The 21,323-nt window shown below is 37.2% G+C and overlaps 1 long non-coding RNA gene and 1 pseudogene across 1 annotated transcript; both read left to right on the top strand.

Annotated features, from left to right (window-relative positions):
- Positions 1–1,402: 1,402 nt before the first annotated feature.
- On the top strand, positions 1,403–1,691 carry LOC101963961 (protein S100-A10 pseudogene; annotated as a pseudogene).
- A 7,190-nt stretch (positions 1,692–8,881) lies between these two features.
- Positions 8,882–20,033, top strand: LOC144378417 (uncharacterized). Its single transcript, XR_013440073.1, has 3 exons — positions 8,882–9,051; positions 12,854–13,243; positions 19,509–20,033. It is a non-coding gene; the product is annotated as an uncharacterized LOC144378417 (long non-coding RNA).
- Positions 20,034–21,323: the final 1,290 nt, after the last annotated feature.

Below are 21,323 nucleotides of genomic sequence, written 5' to 3'. Positions count from 1 at the left end.
TAGAAGTAAAAAACTATGTATCTTCAGTAAAGACAAACATTTTTTCAAATATTTCAATCTATTGTTGGTTGACTGCTGATATCAAGTATAAACTATTTTATATGTGAATGGTGTATAATTTCCATTTGTGAGCATGCATGTGCATGGTGAGGGGTGTATGTTGCATGCATGTGAGACAGGGCAGTAACATTTCCTGCCCCATATATATGTTAGTTATTTTAGTTTTTAGTTAACTTCTTTGTAAAGTAGGTGTATGTTATCTTACTTGATCATCACAAGTCAGGTGTTTGCATTCCCATTTTGCTTGTATAGAAATTAAGGTCAAGCTTCTTTTCCGGGTCATACATTTAGTATGTGGCTGGGCTGAGCTGAGGCACATGTTCAGACCTCTGAATCCTTGGTCTGTGTTTGCCTTAGCCCCATGGTTGCCTAATGCTGGTGAGCCTTCTTTGGATACTTGAGCTCTGAAAGAGATATTCATTCTCTGTGGTATGCTCATCTGACATTTCATTTTGTTTCCTTGCTGATTGCACTCCATATCACAGTGGTGAAAGTTTCGGTGCATTTTGAGGTATTGATTTTCAGTCTCCCTCATCCCAAATACCCTAGCTGCACCTGATTCTATTTGCCTCACTTCAGCTCAGAGAATGCAGCTCCTGGAGAGCTCCTGGTTTGTTCTTGCTCTGCTGCAGACTGGAAGCTACCAGATGTCAGGGCTTAGAAACCAGACAAGTTCAGAAATATGGACTGATTTCACTTATTTTTTAAATTAAAAGCAATTTTCTTTTTGTATATAGAAATATATATGTAGTTGTATAATTTCTTATAAATCCATACATTGTGTCTTGTTTTCATTTTCTTTTACCTATTCTTTTTCCATCAATATCAGCCTCTCTCTTCTCTCTCCAGCTAGTCTACTATGTACAGTGTGCCCTTCCAAATAATTCTCAGTGATCATAAAATCAATGCAAATGTACATGTTTATGTGTGTGTGTATAAAATTAAAATATATATGTGGTGTATTTTACAAAGTCAGGGTATTATTCTTAAGATGAGTTCATATTATAGTTATTTATATTTCATCTTGCTTGCTTTATTCACTCACCAAGACATTATAGATGTTTTCCCAGGTCAATCGATAGAACTCTATTTATTTATTTTTGCTTATAAAAGGGAAAATTTAAGATACACACAAAGATGAAGAAAACAGTATGTGAATCCACACTGGCTATCACCGAGTCTCAACAATGGTTGACATTTTATCAATAGTATTTTATTCACTCACAAAGGCGCACAGTCACAGTCCCACGGCCTGCTGTGTTCTGCTAGCCGCCCTGCCATCCCAGCTAGCCCAAAGTCGGTGTTGCGCCTCCCTTGCAAGTTTTCAACAGACTTCATCAAAATGCCATCTCAAATGGAACCTGCCATGGAAACTATGATGTTTACATTTCACAAATTTGTCAGAGATAAAGGCTCCTTAAACCAACGAGGACCTGAGAGTACTCATGGAAAAGGAGTTCCTGGATTTTTAGAAAACCAAAAAAAGATCCTCTGGCTGTGGGCAAAATAATGGAGGACCTGGACCAGGGCAGAGATGGCAAATTGGATTTCCAGAGCTTCTTTTCGCAGGCTTCACCATTGCATGCAATGACTACTTTGTAGAACACAGAAAGCTGGAGGGAAAGAAGTAAAAGATCCAGCAATTACTCCCATCCTGATAAATAGTTCTCCCAAAGGGTTGCTTAAGGAATCTGTCCCACACCTTCCCCTTGTGTAAAGGTTTCATGAAAGGATCAGGACTTTAGAAAATGTGCGAATAACATCCAGCTCCCATTGGACAAGCAGAGAAAGTTAAAGATTTTGATTTTTATATTGGTTGCATTCTCTTGCTTTTAATAAATAAAATGCTTTTTTTCTTGTAGTTTTGAAAACAAAAATAATATTACATCTATTCCCACCCAGCCTTTTAAATTTTTCTGGTAGTTTTGCTGGGATACTTAAAAGCAAATTCCAGACTTTATGTTGTTTTGACCCATCACACTTCGTGTCACTAACAAGTATGTATCATAAACAAACAGGGGTTTTTAAAAACATAAAATTATGCCATTATACCATTCTCACATAATTCACTATTCTTCAAATAGTCCTTTGAAACCATCCAATACCAAGTCATGTTCAAATCTCCCTGATTTCCTCAGAAATGTCTTTTTTTAAAAAAATATATATTTTTTCAGTTGTGATGGACTGTATTTATTTATATGTGGTGTTGAGAATCAAACCCAGTGTCTCACACATGCCAGGCAACATTCTTCCACTGAGCTATAACCCCTGCCCCAGAAATATCTTTTTATAGTTGGTTTGTTTAAAGATTCAAATGCCAAACATTTCATTTGCCTAATATAAGTTCTAATTATCTTTGAAATTTATAGAAGTTTTTACTCCCTCTTCTTGTTTAATACTTTTATTTGTTGAAGAAGTCAAATTATTTTCCTTCTAGAATTCCCCCATCTTCAAGATTTGGCTTATAATATCCTCATGGTGTCATTTAATACAGTCTTCTATTCTGTGCTTCTTTTAAATGATTTGTTGACTATAGAGGTTTGACTAGATTCAGGTACAGTTCTTTTAACTAGAATACTTAACAGCGTATGCTGGGCACTTCCTGCTGTATCACACTAGGACGTTAAAGTGTTGGCCAGCCCACTTTCAGTGATGCTGATATTGGCCTCTGAGTCAGGTGTGGTTAGCTTCATCTCACCAGTATAAGCTCCCCATCCACCTTGACCTGCTGGTTGTACTATTCAGTCATGAACATTACCTACTAATGTTATTTCACTCAGAATTGAAAAATGATTTTTCTAAACCTATTAATCTTTCTACATTTCTTAGATGATATGCTTCTATGACGAATTCTCCCTGTTCAATCGCCAGTAACAAAAGAGAAGTTTGTATAGGAAAGGCAGAATAAAGGATTGGTTCCTTTTATTTGTCAATTTTTTTTGAATAGTGAGTGAGTGCTTTGGCAACCTCCAGTGGTGATCAATAACATTTTTTTTTGCACTGTTAAATTTTTTAAAATATATTTTTGATGTCTTTTAGTTTATTGAAACTATTATTCTATTTGATGCTCAAGTAGTCCTATCCTCAGCCAGTAGAAACCTCTTAGAATTGTTTCTTCCAACTTATTTGACAAGACTCTGATAGTTTTTATGGTTTCCCTACTTTCTGGCACAATAAGGTACCCTAGAATACACAGTGCACTTTCTACTCTAGACATGGATTGAGTTACTTCTCCAAGGAGAACTGGTTCCATTTAGTGGAAAATGGTATTTAGAGAACATAATCTTTTTTTTTTGGTAATATTTATTTATTTATTTTTTGCATTACAATTTTAATACACCATTATATCATAATTTATCATATCTCAGATTATATATAAGGTATGTTGACACCAAATTCACATTTTTATACATGTATTTTGTATAGTGATGAGGGTCTCCTTTCACCATCCATGCTATTCCCCTTCTCCCTCTCTTTCCCTCCCACCCCTATTCCCTATCTAGAAGTAATCTGCTTCCCTTGCTCTCCCTCCCCACCTCATTTTGAGTCATAATAATCTTGGTTCTAGAACTCATTATATTTTAATGACTTTATTTTACCCCAGTATACCAGGAGCTATTGAACCATCCCCATTGCTTGTATCCAGTTTCTTTTTAGATCCTGTTCTTTTTAGATCCTGTCTTTTTGCCTCCAGTTCTTTTTAGATCCTGTCTTTCAATTGCAAAGTCACATAGAAGGTTCAAATACATTATCCAAGAAACTTGCTGTGGCTCTTAACATGTGGATGTTTGAAATTCTTAATAAAGACTCTGATAACCAAATAGTTTTTGAGCAACACATGAAGATTTCAGGAAAATAATTCTTCGGCTGGGTAGAGAATTTCTCCTTTGCTTCTTGGAGCTTAGCTTTAATAAGATGAGAGCTGATGCCCTCCCCTCCTTTCCTGACTTGGTTGGAGAAGAATTTTCTTTCTTTTCCTTGGGGATTATAGTAGAAACATATTTTCTGTTTCCTGTTTCTAACTGTGCTTCTGGCACAGGAAGCATGCTAGCTCTCCAAGTCATACAGCAGCTTGGACCTCTCATAAGCTCCATACAACTCTGGATGGAAGTGCAGCTGTGTGCCATGTTGGCAGTACATTTTATTCTCACAGAGGGCATTCTGGCCTTCTTGATTCTATATTTTATTTCTTTGCCAATCATCGGACAGTGTGCAATGGAAGAAACAAAATTTATTGAAAGCTTTCAGTTCTGTAAATAGCAATAACAATTCCTGGCTGGTTACAAAGTTCCCAGATGCATCCTGCTATATAACCCTGATTTTTCTAGTTCATTGTAAATTCACAGCACTATACTAATTCTGCCAACTGTCCCTCTTTTTGGTTTCCACATAAAAAAGAAAGCTCCTGCTAACACTTTTAATAATGCTTGTAGACTTGAAGAAAAAAAAAAACTTTTGTTGGAGTATAATATACATTACAGAAAAGTACACATAAATATACAGCTTGATGAATTTCCACAAACTGAACACATTCATATGACTTGTACTTATGTCAATAAATAGCACATTGTAAATATCCCAAAAGCCTTTTTTCTTTTTCTTATTTTTTTTAAATTTTAGCCATTTTTAATATCTGAAAACACAGCATTTTGGTAGAGAGGTGAAAGAGCTGGTAAACTGACAGGCATGGTGATTTCTTTTATTAACTTCTAAACTTCAGTTTTAATTATAACATAAAAGAAATAAAAAATGAATTTTAAGATATATTCCAAAATACATGCCCTATTTTTATCTCTCTTTTCTTTAATATATATATTTTTAGTTGTAGATGGGCACAATACCTTTATTTTATTTATTTATTTTTATATGGTGCTGAGGATCAAACCCAGTGCCTCACATGTGGTAAGCAAGTGCTCTACCCCCAAGCTATAACTCCAGCCCACCCCAAAGTCTCTTTATGCTCCTTTATGTAAGTATCTGTCCTTCTGATTCTTAAAAGTACAGATTAATTTTGTCTGGTTTTGTACTGACATAAATGGAAGTATATACTATGTACTCTTTTGAATGTGGATTCACTCAACATTTGTGATGTTCAGCCACATGAATATGTGTTTATATATGGATTATTCATTCTAATTGTTGTATAATATTCTATTATGTTTCCCCACCATGATGTATTTATCCATTCTTCATTGGATATTTCCAACATTCTGTTGAATATTTTCCAGCTTGTGTCTATTACAAATAATGCTGCTATCGATATTCTAGTGCTTGTCTTTGCTGAACATGTATATGCATTTCTATTGGGCATACACCAAACTGGGGAATTTATGGTTATAGTGAATGTAACATATCCTGCTTTATTAGATAACACCAATAGTTTTCTAAAGTGGTTGTACCAAATCAAATTCCCACCAGCAGTGTGTGTATTTGGATGAAACACATCCTCAGTAACTATTGAGATTTTTCCATTTTTTCAGGTAAATTTATATATTTTTGAGTTGAAAAGGACTTCCAGAATATAGAATACTTGCTAATATCAGCCTTTAAGGTCTGTCTGAAGTGTAATAATACATAGGGGTAAACTAAGTTGGACCTCTGATAACATCCTAATTTATTCAACCAATGATAGGAAATAAATCAAATGAACATTAAGGAGAAAACTAGGGGTTTAGTGTCTTCAGAGTAGTCAAATATTTCCTGTTGATGCTTATTATTGCATAAATTTATGACAAAATAAAACAAAAATGCCATTCCCAATTCTATTACTGTAATGCACTAATAATTTTTAGACTCCTCATCTGCAAAAATATCTGAATTGTATATGGCTCTAATCATAGTATAGACATAATTTTATAGTGTGCTTTTTTGAATTAAATATTATATGTCAAACACTCTCATGCCATTTAAATGTTTCAACATTTTATATCTAGGTTACTTCTAATGTTTTATTATTCTACAAAGCTCTGTAGAAAATATCTTTACCAGCTTACTTTTTCTTTTCTATTTTTTAAAAATTAATCCTTTAGGCAAAATTCCTAACAGTGCGATTACTGAGTAGAAAATTGTCAAATTTTTTTGACTCTTGATTTATCATTCATCTTTCTTTCCAAAAAGCTTTCCACAAGTTGTACCAGAGGAACTTGACCTTCTTAGAAACCATAAGGACTTACAGCAACAAATACTTTAATAGGTTCATAAAAAACTAAAATACATGGCAGATTGCAGAAGCAAATTCCTGGCATTTGAAAGATTTATTGCTCAGTTTTATTTGTAATAGACAAATCATGAAACAACCCCAATTTCTACCAGCAGGTAAATAGATAAACAAATCATTATATATCCATAAAATGGAATATTATATAGCATTTAGAAGGAATTATTGATACACATATGACCACATGGATGAATTGTGAAATAATTATACTGAGTGAAAGATAACAGAGAAAAAAAGATGCATACTGTATGATTCCATTATATGAAACTTTATAAAATGCAAATGAATCTCAATGACAGAAAGCAGATCAGTGGTTGCCAGGCACATGGGGTACAGGTACAGAAAAACCAGAAGGAAGGGTTACCAAGAAGCACATGGAAACCTTTGGGATTGATGGTTATATTTATATTCTTGATTGTGGTGATGATTTTATGGGTATATACATATGTCACAACTTACCATATCGTATACTGTGAATATGTGTAGTTTATTGCGTATTGATCATACTTCAAGTTGTTTTAAAATAAAATTTCTTACTCAATATTTCTAACTTTTTGAAGAGCAAAAGAAAATAAGGAATAGAAACGACCCTTAATCCATTACTATTATGTAATACAGTGGCTTTAAGGAACACAATTAAACTTATTGTACTACATAATTATGACGACAGCAATTCCTGCCTCTCATTTTGTGTACCCAAAAAAGATGTGTTCAAGTCCTCATACAGAAACCTATGACTGTGGTCTTTTTGAGAAATAAGGACTTTGCAGTCTTTTGGATTGGGAGGTCCCAAATTCTCCTCGTGTCTTAGAAGAAGAGGAGAGGGTACACAGACAAACACAGAGAAAAATGCTGTATGTGGAAGGAGGCAGAGGATAGAGAGAAGCTGCTGAAGTCAAAGAACACCAAGAGTTGCTGGGAGCCACCAGCATCAAGGAAGAAGGAAGGGAGGATTCTTCCTGAGAACCTTCCGAGGCTCCATGGCCCTGCTGATTTTTGGATTTCCAGCATCTAGAACTGTGAAAGAATAAATTTCTGTTGTAAGCCACAGAAGTGGTTATTTGTTATAGTTTTCCTTAATACATACAGCGATGTGCTTTTACTAGTTATCACATTTATTTATTTTATAAATAAAATTGTGGGGAAAATACAAGGTGTGTGTGATTTTTAAGTTCTAGGATGAAATTTTGTATTTGAAACAGTACATCCCCCTCTGTTCTCTCCTTGCTTCAAGGTCTGATGTTCTGAAGCTGAGCGTCCATTCATATTTTTATATTATAGAGTAACACAGTGGTTCTCAGAGCATTGTCTGTGCACCCTGAGGATCTCCTAGAGGGAATCTGGGGTCAAATATGTTCTCATTTGGCTATTTGCACTGCATTGGCATTTGCAGTGACAATGAAAATGCCAGGGGAGGTCAAACTGCTGGCACCTTAGGACAAATCAAGGCAAAACCGCATTTGCAGTAGTAGACATTTTAGTCTTCATCTCCATGCACTGGCAGAAAACAAAGAGTAAAGGTGTTTGACTTAAGAATGACCTCGATGAAGCAGCAAAATGATTAATTTGATACAGTCTTGATCTCTGAATACATATCTTTTTAATATTCTGAGTGAGGTTATGGGGAGTACAAATAAAGCCCTTCTGTTGTATGCAAAAATACAAAAAATAGTGCTTGTATGACTAAGTTCTGAGCTGAGCTGTCAGATTTTCCCATGCACACCATTTTTATTTGACAGATAAACTGATTATTCAGATTTTTCAGACTTGGGTACTTGGCACATAGGTCCTGCCAGGCTCAGAAATTCTCCTTTGGAGGAAACCATCCCAGAGACTTTTTGTTTTTCTTTTTTCTGAGAATGGCATTTCCTGTAAAAGTTTAAACACAGGGAAGACCCAGGGAATCACAAGGATTTGTCTAAGGACACATAGCTCAGAACAGTAGAGGTAGGTTTGGACACCAGGCAGCCATACTTTAACCCACTACCCCTCCCATCCACTGCATGAGACAGGTGGCTTTTCATATTTCATGCATCCCCTCCTTGAGAGAGAGTCAATGCTGCAAAAGAAATGCCAGGTGGAAAAACCGACAAGTCAGATATTACACAGCCACTTAATTTTTATTTTGTAATTTTCACAATCTGAGCAACCAAGTAGAATACATAAAAAAGACACTAAAACATGATGCAATAAAATTCATTTGACCAGAAATCTCGACATCCATGTTTTTGATTCCAGATCAGCTTTGTTTCATTTTAATGTCAACTGTTTTTTTGGGTCCAGCATTCACTTTGACAAAAGCTGTGTGGAGTAGCAAATTGAGACATAGTGCATGGCTTCTATGATTAAGGACTTCAGACTATCCAACAGAAGGCCTTGAAGGCAGAAAGAAACGCCCAAGGGAAAAACATCTCAGCATTGCCATGTACAGATGAATGCCTGAAATAAATATTAACTGTTATTTCTGCAAACTTTCCTACTGTTTTATATACTTCATTTCCCCCATTTGTGAATCTGCAATGTATTTTGGCAACATTACGGGTTTTCTGCTCATGATGAGTCTTCTCAGCGTGGGCTGGGTCAGTGTTTGTAGCTCAGCTGGCTGGTGCCAGAGTGGAGAGCTCCTCTGATTTGATTCCGCCCCAGGCACTGAAGGATTTTCAAGATTTTCCTCTTAATATTTGGCTTTACTTGATAATCCTAGAGCATGCTGGGAAATCTCAGCAAGAGGAAAAATTTAGTAACCACAGGGAGGCCTGCTCGGAGGGCTGTGGGTAAGTATGAAAGCTTATGAGTGTGACTGCTAATGACTCTTGAACGTTCTGCTTGTCACAAGGTTTTCCTGCAACACAAAGTATGTAGGTTTATGAGGACAGGGGGCTTTTAGAAAACTCAGCCATCCTCAGAAACACAAATGCATGATTGAGTCATTTCCCAAGAGAAAAGCCACTAGTCAAGAAGGTACATGGAACCATATGGTTCAGCTTGCAATTTAGAATTTCAAAAACAGGAGTTGGCAAAGGGTTGCATGCAGTTTTTGCCTCACATTTTTCTTGCTGATTGGTTGAGTGCTGACCTTTCCCTTAGCATATGCAGGCTAGAAGGTATGCTATCTACCTCAGATCAGTGTTCGAGAAAGTGCCTGATTCAGAAACAGGCTTTCTAGCTAAGACAGTGACTAAATTTCAAAAGCTTGAAGGTTTTCTCTGTGCAAACCAACATCTTATTGCTTTCTTTTTGATTCTTCTCCCCCCGCCCCACCAACTCTGTGTTTTTGTTTGTTTCTTTATATGTGGTCACTAAGACTCTCTGTCTTGGAGATGCTTAACAGATTTGGTCTAGGTGCCCAGGAGGAGGGACCGAGGATGGAGGCTTTGCATGACATGTTGCAGGAGGGCAGGTTTTGCTAGCTGGGTGACAGTGCTCTGAACATGCAGCAGATGTGTGAGAAAACTGACAGGGGATGATCTTAGTATTGAAGGAATCCAGCCAGATGTGGTATATGTGTAGCAATGACCCAGAGAAGTACAAGAAGACTAGTCTCATGACCCTGTACCAATACAGCCTTACCTATGATAACTAGGATAACTCTGTGATTCCATATATGCTGGAAATATCCCCAGTTTAATTTAACTGAATTCAGTTCACATTTATTGGATTTCTACTAAGAAAAATGCAAGAGGCTTGAGCATAATTAATTCTTGCGATTTAGGTTATCCTCACTTTAAATGGGAGGAAACTAAGAATTAGAGGGAGTAAGTGGCTTATCCAAGTTCATACAACTGGCTCTTCTTGCCACATATCTCCATTTTGATAAGAAGAACGGCTTTCCTCTCTGTGACAAAAATAAAATCTCATTCCTCAGTTGGACAGACTGTGAATTTGGCTTGTTCTATTGATTTTTTCATGGCAGAATATTAAGTGAGGCATGACAACATTCAATCAGTTCTAGATCCATGGAAACTTTGAGAAAGGTATGTGTGTATGTACACACACTGGTATACACATGTGTAAATGTGTAAAATACAATGATATTCTATGGTACCGATACTAAAATAGAAATAAAATGGTATGATAATTTTTCCAGGGTAGATGCTGGGACACCATGACACTCTCTTAAAAATCTCTACCTAGTGCTAGACTTCTCCTTCGACTCAGTAATGGGAAAAGCCCATTGCTGTTACCATTTGGAACTTCCAATGTCGATGTAACTTCTTGATTTGTTCATAGACAAGTGGGAATTATGTCCCATTTCTTCTATTATTCTAATTTATTCTATTATTCTAATTTGTTAAGGCTCAAGCCTCTGCCTTAACAAAATGAGAAGGTCTTCACAATCTAAAATTCTCACGATGCTGTACAAATTGTTTTAAAGAATAACTATAGAAAGAATACAACCCCAGTCACTTCATGAAGCTCATTGTGTCAGACCTGGTAGATTCGCTTGTTTGACTTCTATGCCAACCTTATTCTTGTCTGCTATTCTGTGTACTGCATTTGGCCAGGCATCCTTGCTCTGAAGGATTTGGATATGGTTTAGGTTCTATTAATTAGGTACAAGTTCTAGATGACATGATGCAAGAGAAAAGTGGCTTCAGTGACCAATAGCTCTCCCAATTTCCAGATTGCCAATAACATGTTGTTTTTCTGAAGTGTTTTGCTGATTCTCCAAGGTGTGTCAGGGGAGCTCAGAAAGAAAACACAAAATAATGTTAAGGAATTTGCTTGTATGACTGTTGGAGACTGGTAGCAAGTCCAGATTTATTTTGTTAAATACATGCCAACTATACATTTCCTTTTAATATTTTTTCTTTATAGATGAACACAATACATTTGTTTTGTTTTTGTGTAGTGCTGAGAATCCAACCCAGTGCCTTCCACATTTGAGATGAACATTCTACCACAGAGCTATAACCCCAGCCCATATGATGTAAATATTAACCATTTCTTAAGCCACAGTATATATACAAGCATAATTACCTAAACTATCAATAGTATGATCAAATTACTGTTGAAAAATACATCTAGTTATGATTTTTGCCACCCTTTTATAATATCTACTTGATGGCAGCTATCTGTATTTACTTATATAAAAAAAATAAAGCAAAAACAAAAAAGCGTTTCCAATGTTTAAATTTTTTTTTAATTAGTATTTAAAGCATTTTTAATCTGGAGCCAGGACCAAGCCATACTCTTTCTAGGGAATATATGTATTTTTGTAATACTTCCTTGTATGTTGGTCTTCTGTATTGGGAGCAGTTGGACCATGTGTAAATGCCAATATTCACCTTGTTAACTTACAAAACCATAAATTTCATGTGGTTTATATAGTGAAGACTTCAATTCACAGAAAAGTGAAAATGTACATTCTTCTTTTCTGGGAGTTAAATTTGGTAGTCCAAATTTAAGAAAGACAAACTGTCTGGACTTTAGCAAATTGATCTACAAGTTAGAAAGGTCACATTGCTGTTTTCATCATTGACTGTGGAACTTTGTTATTGCAGAAAAAAAAAATATGATCATAGTTTAAAACCAGATCACTCAGGCCTGGCTATGTAGCCTGAAGTAATTGATTTGGTAAATGGCACTTTCTCTATCTCAATGATAGAGGACAGCTAGCCTCACATTTTAATTGGGAAAGTTGGCAATATACATTTATGGTATTGCCACAGGTCATAAAACTTGCCTCCTAATGGCAGAGTATTCTTTGAAATTTATTGGGCACAACACTACTGTTTTTTTTTTGTTTGTTGTTTGTTTTGTAGTTGGACACAATACTTTTATTTTAGCAGCTATTATGAATACAAACAACAATAAGTGTTGGTGAGGATGCGGGGGGGAAAAGGTACACTCATATACTGCTGGTGGGACTACAAATTGGTACAGCCAATGTGGAAAGCAGTATGGAGATTTCTTGAAAGATTGGGAATGGAACTACCATTTGACCCAGCTATCCATTTCCTCGGGCTATACCCAAAGGACTTAAATACAACATACTACAGGGATACAACTCCATCATTGTTTATAGCAGCACAATTCACAATAGCTAAACTGTGAAAGCCACCTAGATGCTCTGCAATAGATGAATGGATAAAAAAATGTGGCATATATACACAATGGAATATTACTCAGGATTAGAAGAGAATGAATCATGGCATTTGCAGGTAAATGGATGGAGTTAGAGAAGATAAAGCTAAGTGAAGTTAGCCACTATACATTTTCTATGCTTTTAATCTTTCATTATAATTATTAGCATATATTAATTGTACAAAATAATTGGTTCCTTTGTGACACTTTCTTGTATGCATATAATGTACTTTGATCATATCCCCCTCCTTATTATTCACTTAACATTATCATCTCCAATTTCTTCCATTTTCCTGTGAATCCTTTAATCCTTAGGTGGATTCTCATTTTAAATATTCCCTTTTAAAATTGTTTCAGTTGTGATTATTTTAAAAAACATATAATTCAGAGTATTCCAACATGGTGGCGGGCGCGGAGAGATCAAGTCTCTGACCTCTTCAGCTGTGCGGGCATAGGGAGTCGTAAATAATCTAAATTCTGTTTGCTCAGGATCACTAGGCAATGCTGAGCTGACATGGATCTGGGGCAAACAGTCTGGACCTCTCAGAACACACACTGAGCCCAGATCGGCTGAATTCAAGCTCCTGTTCGCCTGCTTCCCGCAGACAAACAGCTGTGACTCAGCACTTACCCATCCAGCTGAAACAACTGGTCAGCCCTTCTGATCCTACGGAGGTAAATGCCAACCGAGCCTTTATAGGCAGTGGCCACAGGATTGAAACGGGACTTGGGAGAGACAGTAAGGACCCACCTGTTAGATTGGTCACCCGGCAAAGGGAAACAAACTGTCGCCATTTGCAAGAGATACCACCATGGCAGAGAACTGACGTCACCAGACTGCGGCAGAGGAGATAACTTCATTGAAACCAGCGGCTGCAGGTGTGTAATCCCCTAGCCTTCCCTCTCCACACATCGGGGAAACCTTAAGGGCCCCTCCCAGCTCTCCCATAAGGGCCCCTCCCAGCTCTCCCATGAGCATGATAGCCAGACCCAGGGAATCAGACGTGGCGCGGGACCTGCAGCGCGGAACTCCCGGCTACCGCTCCCACCAGTGCTGACAACTGAGGTCTCTTGCACCAGCTACCGGGGGCGTGGCTACCGGAGGGCAAGTAAAATTCACTGAGGATTCTCAGCCCCAAGCTCTACAAACTTAGGGTCTGAGGGAAAGGCAAACAGGGAGAGTGTGCCCAGTCGCTCATGAAAACAGGACTCCCGGGAGCAGCAGACCTGGTGTGTAGCCAGTATTGTGGTGAGCGGCACCCGTGAGAGGGGCCTGGCTAGAGAAAAAGTGGGGAAGTGACTAGACACAAGAGGAGGCCCTAGGCACTCAGGATTGGAGACACGCCCAGTCTGGGAGGAGGAGCTACTGCACAGTGATTGGTTCCCATGTATTGACAGGAGACACTTGGCCTGGTGGGCACAGCGCCACCTACTGGAAGAGAAGTTAATCAAATTCTAAGACTGCATTTATTAGGTTTTTTTTTCTCTTTTTTTTTGATTTGGGTTTTTTCTTTCATTTTCATTTTTCTTTCTTGTTGTTTTTTTAAATTTTTTTAAAAATTTTTTTCTTCTAATTTTAATTTTTATTTTTTAAAAAAAATTTTTTCTTTTTTTATTTCCTATTTTTTTCTTCTTTTCTCTTTTCATTTCTTTTCAATTTTCTTATTCCCCTTTCCTTGAATTCTACCTGCTTACTCTCATTCTCTTTAGTGACTTCTTCCCTTCCCTTCTAATACCTTTCCTCCCAAGCATCAAATAAATTTATAGGAGTAAACAGTAACTCAGCAGTCAAACAGAACAAGAAGTAACATGAGCAGCTTGAAAAAGCAAGGAAGAAAAGGAGTACAAACAATGCAGGACAGCCTAAATATTCAGGAGGACCTAGAGTCATCAGAAAAATGGTCATATAAAGAACTTAAAGAATACCTTAGACAGATAGAATGGAACCTTAAAGAGGATATGAGACAGCAAATTCAAACAGCGAAAGAACACATTGAAAACAAATTACATAAACAGATAAAAGAAGAAGTCAAGCATCTTTATCAGGAGATAGAGATTATAAAAAATAATCAAACAATAATTCTAGAAATGAAGTAAATGATAAACCAAATTTAAAACTCAATTGAGAGTATCACTAACAGAGTGGAGCAAGTAGAAGCCAGAACGTCAGACAATGAAGACAAAATATATCATCTTGAAAAGAGTCTAGCCAACTCAGAAAGGCTCGTAAAAAATCACGAGTAAAACATCCAAGAGTTATGGGATAACATAAAAAAACCAAACTTATGAGTCATTGGGATAGAAGAAGGTACAGAGATTCAAACCAAGGGAATGAATAACCTGCTGAATGAAATAATTACAGAAAACTTTCCAGAAATCAAAAAGGAAACGGATATACAAATTGTAGATGCATACAGGACACCGAGCACACAAAATCACAGTAGACCAACGCCAAGACATATTGTTAATGAAGATATCCAATATACAGAACAAAGAGAAAATATTAAAAGCTACAAGAGAAAGGAGGCAGATTACATTGGGGGGGGGGTAAACCAATAAGGTTAACAATGGATTTTTCATCACAGACGCTGAAAGCAAGAAGGTCATGGAACAATATATTTCAAACACTGAAAGACAATGGATGCCAACCAAGAATTCTGTATCCAGCAAAATTAAGCTTCAGGTATGACAATGAAATAAAAATCTTTCATGATAAACAAAAGTTAAAAGAATTTACAGCCAGACAAACCAGCATTGCAAAGCATTTTGAGCAAAATACTACATGAGGAAGAGATGAAAAACAATAACCAAAACCATCAGTGGGAAGTGCCTCGGTAAAGACAGAGGGCGGGGGGAAAGATAATCATGGAGAAACAAACTAAATTTTTTTAAAAAAGGATAAACAATCAAACATGGCTGGAAGTGCAAACCATGTATCAATAGTAACTCTGAATGTTAATGGCTTAAACTCTCCAATAAAGTGACATAGGCTGGTATCATGGATTAAAAAAACAAATCCAACAATATGCTGCCTCCAGGAGACACATCTGATTGGAAAAGACATACACAGGCTGAAGGTAAAAGGATGGGAAAAAATATACCACGCACACGGTCCTTGTAAGCAAGCAGGGGTGGCCATCCTCATATCGAATAAAATCGACTTCAAGACTAAGTTAATCAAAAGGGATAAGGAAGGACATTATATACTGTTAAAAGGAACCATTCACCAACAAGACATAACAATTATCAATATTTATGCACCAAATAATGGTGCTGTGACATTCATAAAAGAAATTCTCCTCAAGTTCAGGAATCAAATAGACCACAACACAATAATTATGGGTGACTTCAACACACCTCTCTCACCACTGGACAGATCCTCCAAACAAAAGTTGAATAAAGAAACTATAGAACTCAACACCACAATCAATAACCTAGACTTAACTGACATATATAGAATATATCAACCATCATCAAATGGATATACTTTTTTCTCAGCAGCACATAGATCCTTCTCAAAAATAGACCTTATATTATGCCACAGGGCAACCCTCAGTAAATATAAAGGGGTAGAGATAATACCATGCATTTTATCTGATCATAATGGAATGAAACTGGAAATTAATGATAAAAGAAGGAAGGAAAAATTCTATATCACATGGAAAATGAACAAATTTACTAAATGATCAATGGGTTACAGAAGACATAAAGCAGGAAATAAAAAAATTCTTAGAGATAAATGAAAATACAGACAGGGCTCCAAATTCCTTAATAGGACACCCATAGCGCAAGAGTTAATAACAAGAATCAACAAATGGGACTTACTTAAACTAAAAAGTTTTTTCACAGCAAGAGAAACAATAAGAGAAGTAAATAGGGAGCCTACATCCTGGGAACAAATTTTTACTCCTCACACTTCAGATAGAGCCCTAATATCCAGAGTATACAAAGAACTCAAAAAATTAGACAGTAAGATAACAAATAACCCAATCAACGAATGGGCCAAAGACCTAAACAGACACTTCTCAGAGGAGGATATACAATCAATCAACAAGTACATGAAAAAATGCTCACCATCTCTAGCAGTCAGAGAAATGCAAATCAAAACCACCCTAAGATACCATCTCACTCCAGTAAGATTGGCAGCCACTATGAAGTCAAACAACAACAAGTGCTGGCGAGGATGTGAAGAAAAGGGTACACTTGTACATTGCTGGTGGGACTGCAAATTGGTGCGGCCAATTTGGAAAGCAGTATGGAGATTCTTGGGAAAACTGGGAATGGAACTACCATTTGACCCTGCTATTGCCCTTCTCGGACTATTCCCTGAACACCTTAAAAGAGCATGCTACAGGGATACTGCCACATCGATGTTCATAGCAGCACAATTCACAATAGCTAGACTGTGGAATCAACCCAGATGCCCTTCAATAGATGAATGAATAAAAAATGTGGCATTTATACACCATGGAATATTACGCAGCACTAAAAAATGACAACATCATGGAATTTGCAGGGAAATGGATGGCACTAGAGCAGATTATGCTTAGTGAAGCTAGTCAATCCCTAAAAAACAAATACCAAATGTCTTCTTTGATATAATGAGAGCAACTATGAACAGAGCAGGGAGGAAGAGTAGGAAGAAAAGATTAACATTAAGCAGAGACATGAGATGGGAGGGAAAGGGAGAGAAAAGGGAAATTGAATGGAAATGAAGGGAGACCCTCATTGCTATACAAAATTACATATAAGAGGTTGTGAGGGGAATGGGAAAATAAACAAGGAGAGAAATGAATTACAGTAGATGGGGTAGAGAGAGAAGATGTGAGGGAAGGGGAGGGGGGATAGTGGGGGATAGGAAAGGTAGCAGAATACAACAATTACTAATAGGGCATTATGTAAAATTGTGGATGTGTAACCGACGTGATTCTGCAATCTGCATTTGGGGTAAAATTGGAAGTTCATAACACACTTCAATCTAATGTATGAAATATGATATTTCAAGAGCTTTGTAATGTTGTGAACAACCAATAAAAAAACATATAATTCACTGTTCTTGCTCTTTTAATTGGGTAATCAAATCCATTTACCTCAATTATTACTACTGATGTAATATTCATTTCATCCATCTTCTTTTGTGATTTTTGTTTGACCTGATTCCTTTCATGCAATAAGAATTTCAAACTTTTCTTGTGAAGATAACTGGAGGTTGTCAAGGTACTTATTGACATCATTTAATACATATATACAGACAAGAAGACCCATAAGAAGCAGATTATTATTTTTTATTTTACCATGCAATAAATTTTTTTTTTAACATTTTGGATGGGTTCAGCTATTACTGAAACTGGTAATTTCTAAACTTAAATTGGAACAAAGGGCTATGTGCAACGTAATACTATCAGCGTGCACCATGAATGCAGACAGAAAAATTAATAGCCACCTCTCAGATGAAGGACCAGGTGCTGGGCTGACTCTTTCTGGATGTTATAGTCAGAAAGAATGCAGCCATCTTCCAGCTGCTTGCCTGCAAAGATGAGCCTCTGCTGGTCAGAGGGAAATACCTTCTTATCCTGGATCTTGGCCTTCATATTTTCAATGGTGTCACTGGGCTCTACTTCCAGGATGATAATCTGGCTGGTCAAGGTCTTCATAAGATTAGCATTTTGACTTATTATCAAATATGAAGAGACCAAGAACTACCAGTCATGTCCATCCACCCATAAAGCACCACAACACCACTCAACAAAACCATTTGACATTGAACCACAGATTATTTTTATCTTCATTGTACACCTGGGGGAATTGAGCCAGTATGGTTGTCAGGCCTTGGGCCACAGAGCTGTTCTATACAAAACTAGATTTGAACCAAGATCTCCTGGGATTGGGCTCCAAGTTCACTCCTTTCATCCTTCTATGTTGTCTTCAGAGTAGAGAGATTCAGTCATCTACCTAGAACTGAAGAAGATGCACATAAATGATCAAAGGAAAAAGGGAGTCCCAGAAGGAGACCTTCAACTGAGGATTAATAGGGTTTTGAAACTGAGCCACACTTTGCCTTGTTTTTGTTTCCTCATCATCAGGAGATAAGGATGTTTGCTGTCATATAAGTGGCATTTCAACATGGGGTCCTTTTATATTGGTCCTGGTATTTCAACCATGATGAAATGAGTCTCATAAAACCATGATTTGGAACATAAGTGAATGGTAATTTTGTCAGTTTTCCTGATAGCTAGAGAGATATTAAGAATATTGTTGAACGAGTCTGACAACAAGAAGACTTAAGACCAAGTTCATTTTAATGACTCACAAAAGAGATGTAAGTGCGGCATTTCACTCTGTTGAAGTATTCAGTTTTATTGTTCAGAAGAATTTCTTGAGAATTTTCTCAAGGTCACTGAAGTTAGTTTTGGTAATTAGTTTAGGATTTGAGGGGAAGTAATAGTTTGGTTAAATGAAACTTTGATCATTAATTGTCCAAAATTGTGTGATTTAGGGGTAAGCAACTATTTGCAGGGTGTGTGTGTGTGTTTGTGTGTGTGTGTGTGTGTGTGTGTGTGTGTTGGTGGGGTGATGGTGAAGAATCTGGAAATTTAACAGAGCTTGATTTTGTTTGTGAAATCTATGTAATTTTTCAAGACTCCCTTAGGTCACAGCAGAAGCATTCTAGACTCAGTGTCATGTCCCTTTGTTCAAGTTATTGTCCCTCATGGCAGTGTGGAGTTTCTGATCAGAGATCTAGTAGCTTGAACATTATTGTGAGAATCATATTGAAGTTAGCTTCAGAATCCTGGTTTTGTAGATCTAAGTGACTAACATCCTTGATAGAATAAGTGGCAAATTTCATTTCCAAATAGAACATAATGATTTTAAAAGAAAAAAGGAAAAACCTTTAAATTGGCAAAATCCACAATTCTAGGTCTTAAGATTTGTGCGCAGACATAAACAGAGGCTAAATTTTAGTTTGATGCACTGATAATACAAGTCACCAAAGTAGGATATTGGTGATTGATGTCCCTTTTCTGATGGAGTAGCACCTCTACTTTGTGTTAGTAGGGGATGTGGACCGCTCTGTGACGTGGACTCATAGGTAAAGGATTAGTTGCGGTGATTTTTTTAACATGTCTCCTATTTTCTTTACAAGTTTTACAGATACTGCATTGGAAATTGTTGAGAGCCACAGCCAAAGGGGCCCCAGCAAACTTCCAGCTGCCGGCTGATGATTGGCTCACAGTGGCCCCAGCAACATCTAGCTGATTGGCTCCTCTGCGGTGATGTTCATTGGGCTGTTTCCCTGCCCTTCAGACTGCCAGCTGATGATTGGCTCACAGCGGCCCCAGCAACATCTAGCTGATTGGCTCCTCCACGGAGCTGCTCATTGGGTGATTTCTTTGGCTCTGCCCACGCAACCCAGCCAATCGGCCTCAAGAGCAGGAGGATTGTGGGAGGTTGAGAGGCTGGTGTGGGGGTGAGAGGCGTGTGGAAGCCGGTGGTGGCAGTTGGGCTCTGAGGGTTTTTTCCCTGAGGAGCTGTTTTGTTTGGCGTTTGTAGTTCTAAAAATAAAGTTAGTTTCTTTTGACAAGTGGCTCCTGAATTGTGCTCAGCCAGACTGCGGCAGGAAATATTTTTAAAGTCTGTTGAATCATGTAAATAAAATGCCAACTCCACAGCTTGGATTCAAAGATATTCCTTGTCAAGTCCCTACCTGCCATTCTGGTTTCAACTTCCATCCTCCATCACAACCTCCAAAGACACATGCAGTTATAACAACCTGCTTCTCAGGCTTCCTTTCTGAATACATGGTGCTCTCACTGCCTGCAGTACCTTGGCTCTCCTTTCTACCTTTGTAATCTCAAGACCCAGATCCAATACCACTTCTTCCTTGATTCTGCTCTGCTCTTGCCACCCAGAGCTGCTCCTTCCTCTATGCTTCCAAAGCACTTTACAAATTTATCGTTTTATGGAATTTACCCACTGTATTTTAGTAATCCACAAACTTCAAAATATTGCAGTTGAGTGAATATCCACCAAAAGTAGACCCACGGGGTTGAACTCTCCTCTTTTTTTTTTTTTTATTGCCTCACACTTTTTTCTTAATTATCCCTGCGGTGAAAAAAGACTAGGATTTTTGGAGCGTGTTTTAGACTTTAGCAAATGATGGAGCAGTTAAAGAGGAATAGTACTAAGAAACAACATCAAGAGGGACAGGATGAGGCTGTGTGGACCTGCTGCTCTCCAGAGGCCATCTGTGTTTAGGAGATGCATGAAAAATAGGCATACATAAATTAAGGATAATCCTTTTTTGAAAGGATTACTCCTAACAGGATACTGTAGCTTAAGTCTAGGAAAAACTGGCATTAAATTAAATCACATGAAAAAAAAATAATCTTTTTTCAAGAGTTGATATTTCTGTAAAGCTCACACTAATCATATATTCTATTTTAATATAACAGAAATAAATATAAGTAAATGTTTATGCTGAGGTATTTTTAAAATAGTTCAGTTTTTTTTGAGTTAAAATTTGGAAAAGTATAGTGATCTGCTAACCATAATTTTAAAAAAGAAGAGCTGTTTAAAGCTATAGACTAATCTTGTAATAATAGTATCAGCTATCATTTATTCAGTATACCTATTAAGCCCCAAGAACTGTGAAGAGGTGCCTTGCATATATTTTACTTAATCCACAAATAGCTGTAAGTAGGTAGAATTATTCCCACTTTATAGAATATGCAGCAATACCTCCCAAAAGATAGAATGATACGCCGATATTACCAACTTGCCAATAGTTAGGCCTTTTGCCTCCAGAGCACATCATCTTCTTACAATCCTAGTTGACTCATAGAGTGACCTCTGAGGAATAATATCTACGAAGAAATAAAGAGCTTCCCATGGGGACTTACTATCCGGACCTGAATATAACTAACCTGCAAACTAATACCTATGACTCAACAGCAAATAA

This window comes from Ictidomys tridecemlineatus, chromosome 6 (assembly GCF_052094955.1).
Source record: "Ictidomys tridecemlineatus isolate mIctTri1 chromosome 6, mIctTri1.hap1, whole genome shotgun sequence".
Classification (NCBI taxonomy): Eukaryota; Metazoa; Chordata; class Mammalia; order Rodentia; family Sciuridae; genus Ictidomys; species Ictidomys tridecemlineatus.
Note: the sequence above shows the minus strand (reverse complement) of the source record. Positions and strands in the feature narration are given on the sequence as shown.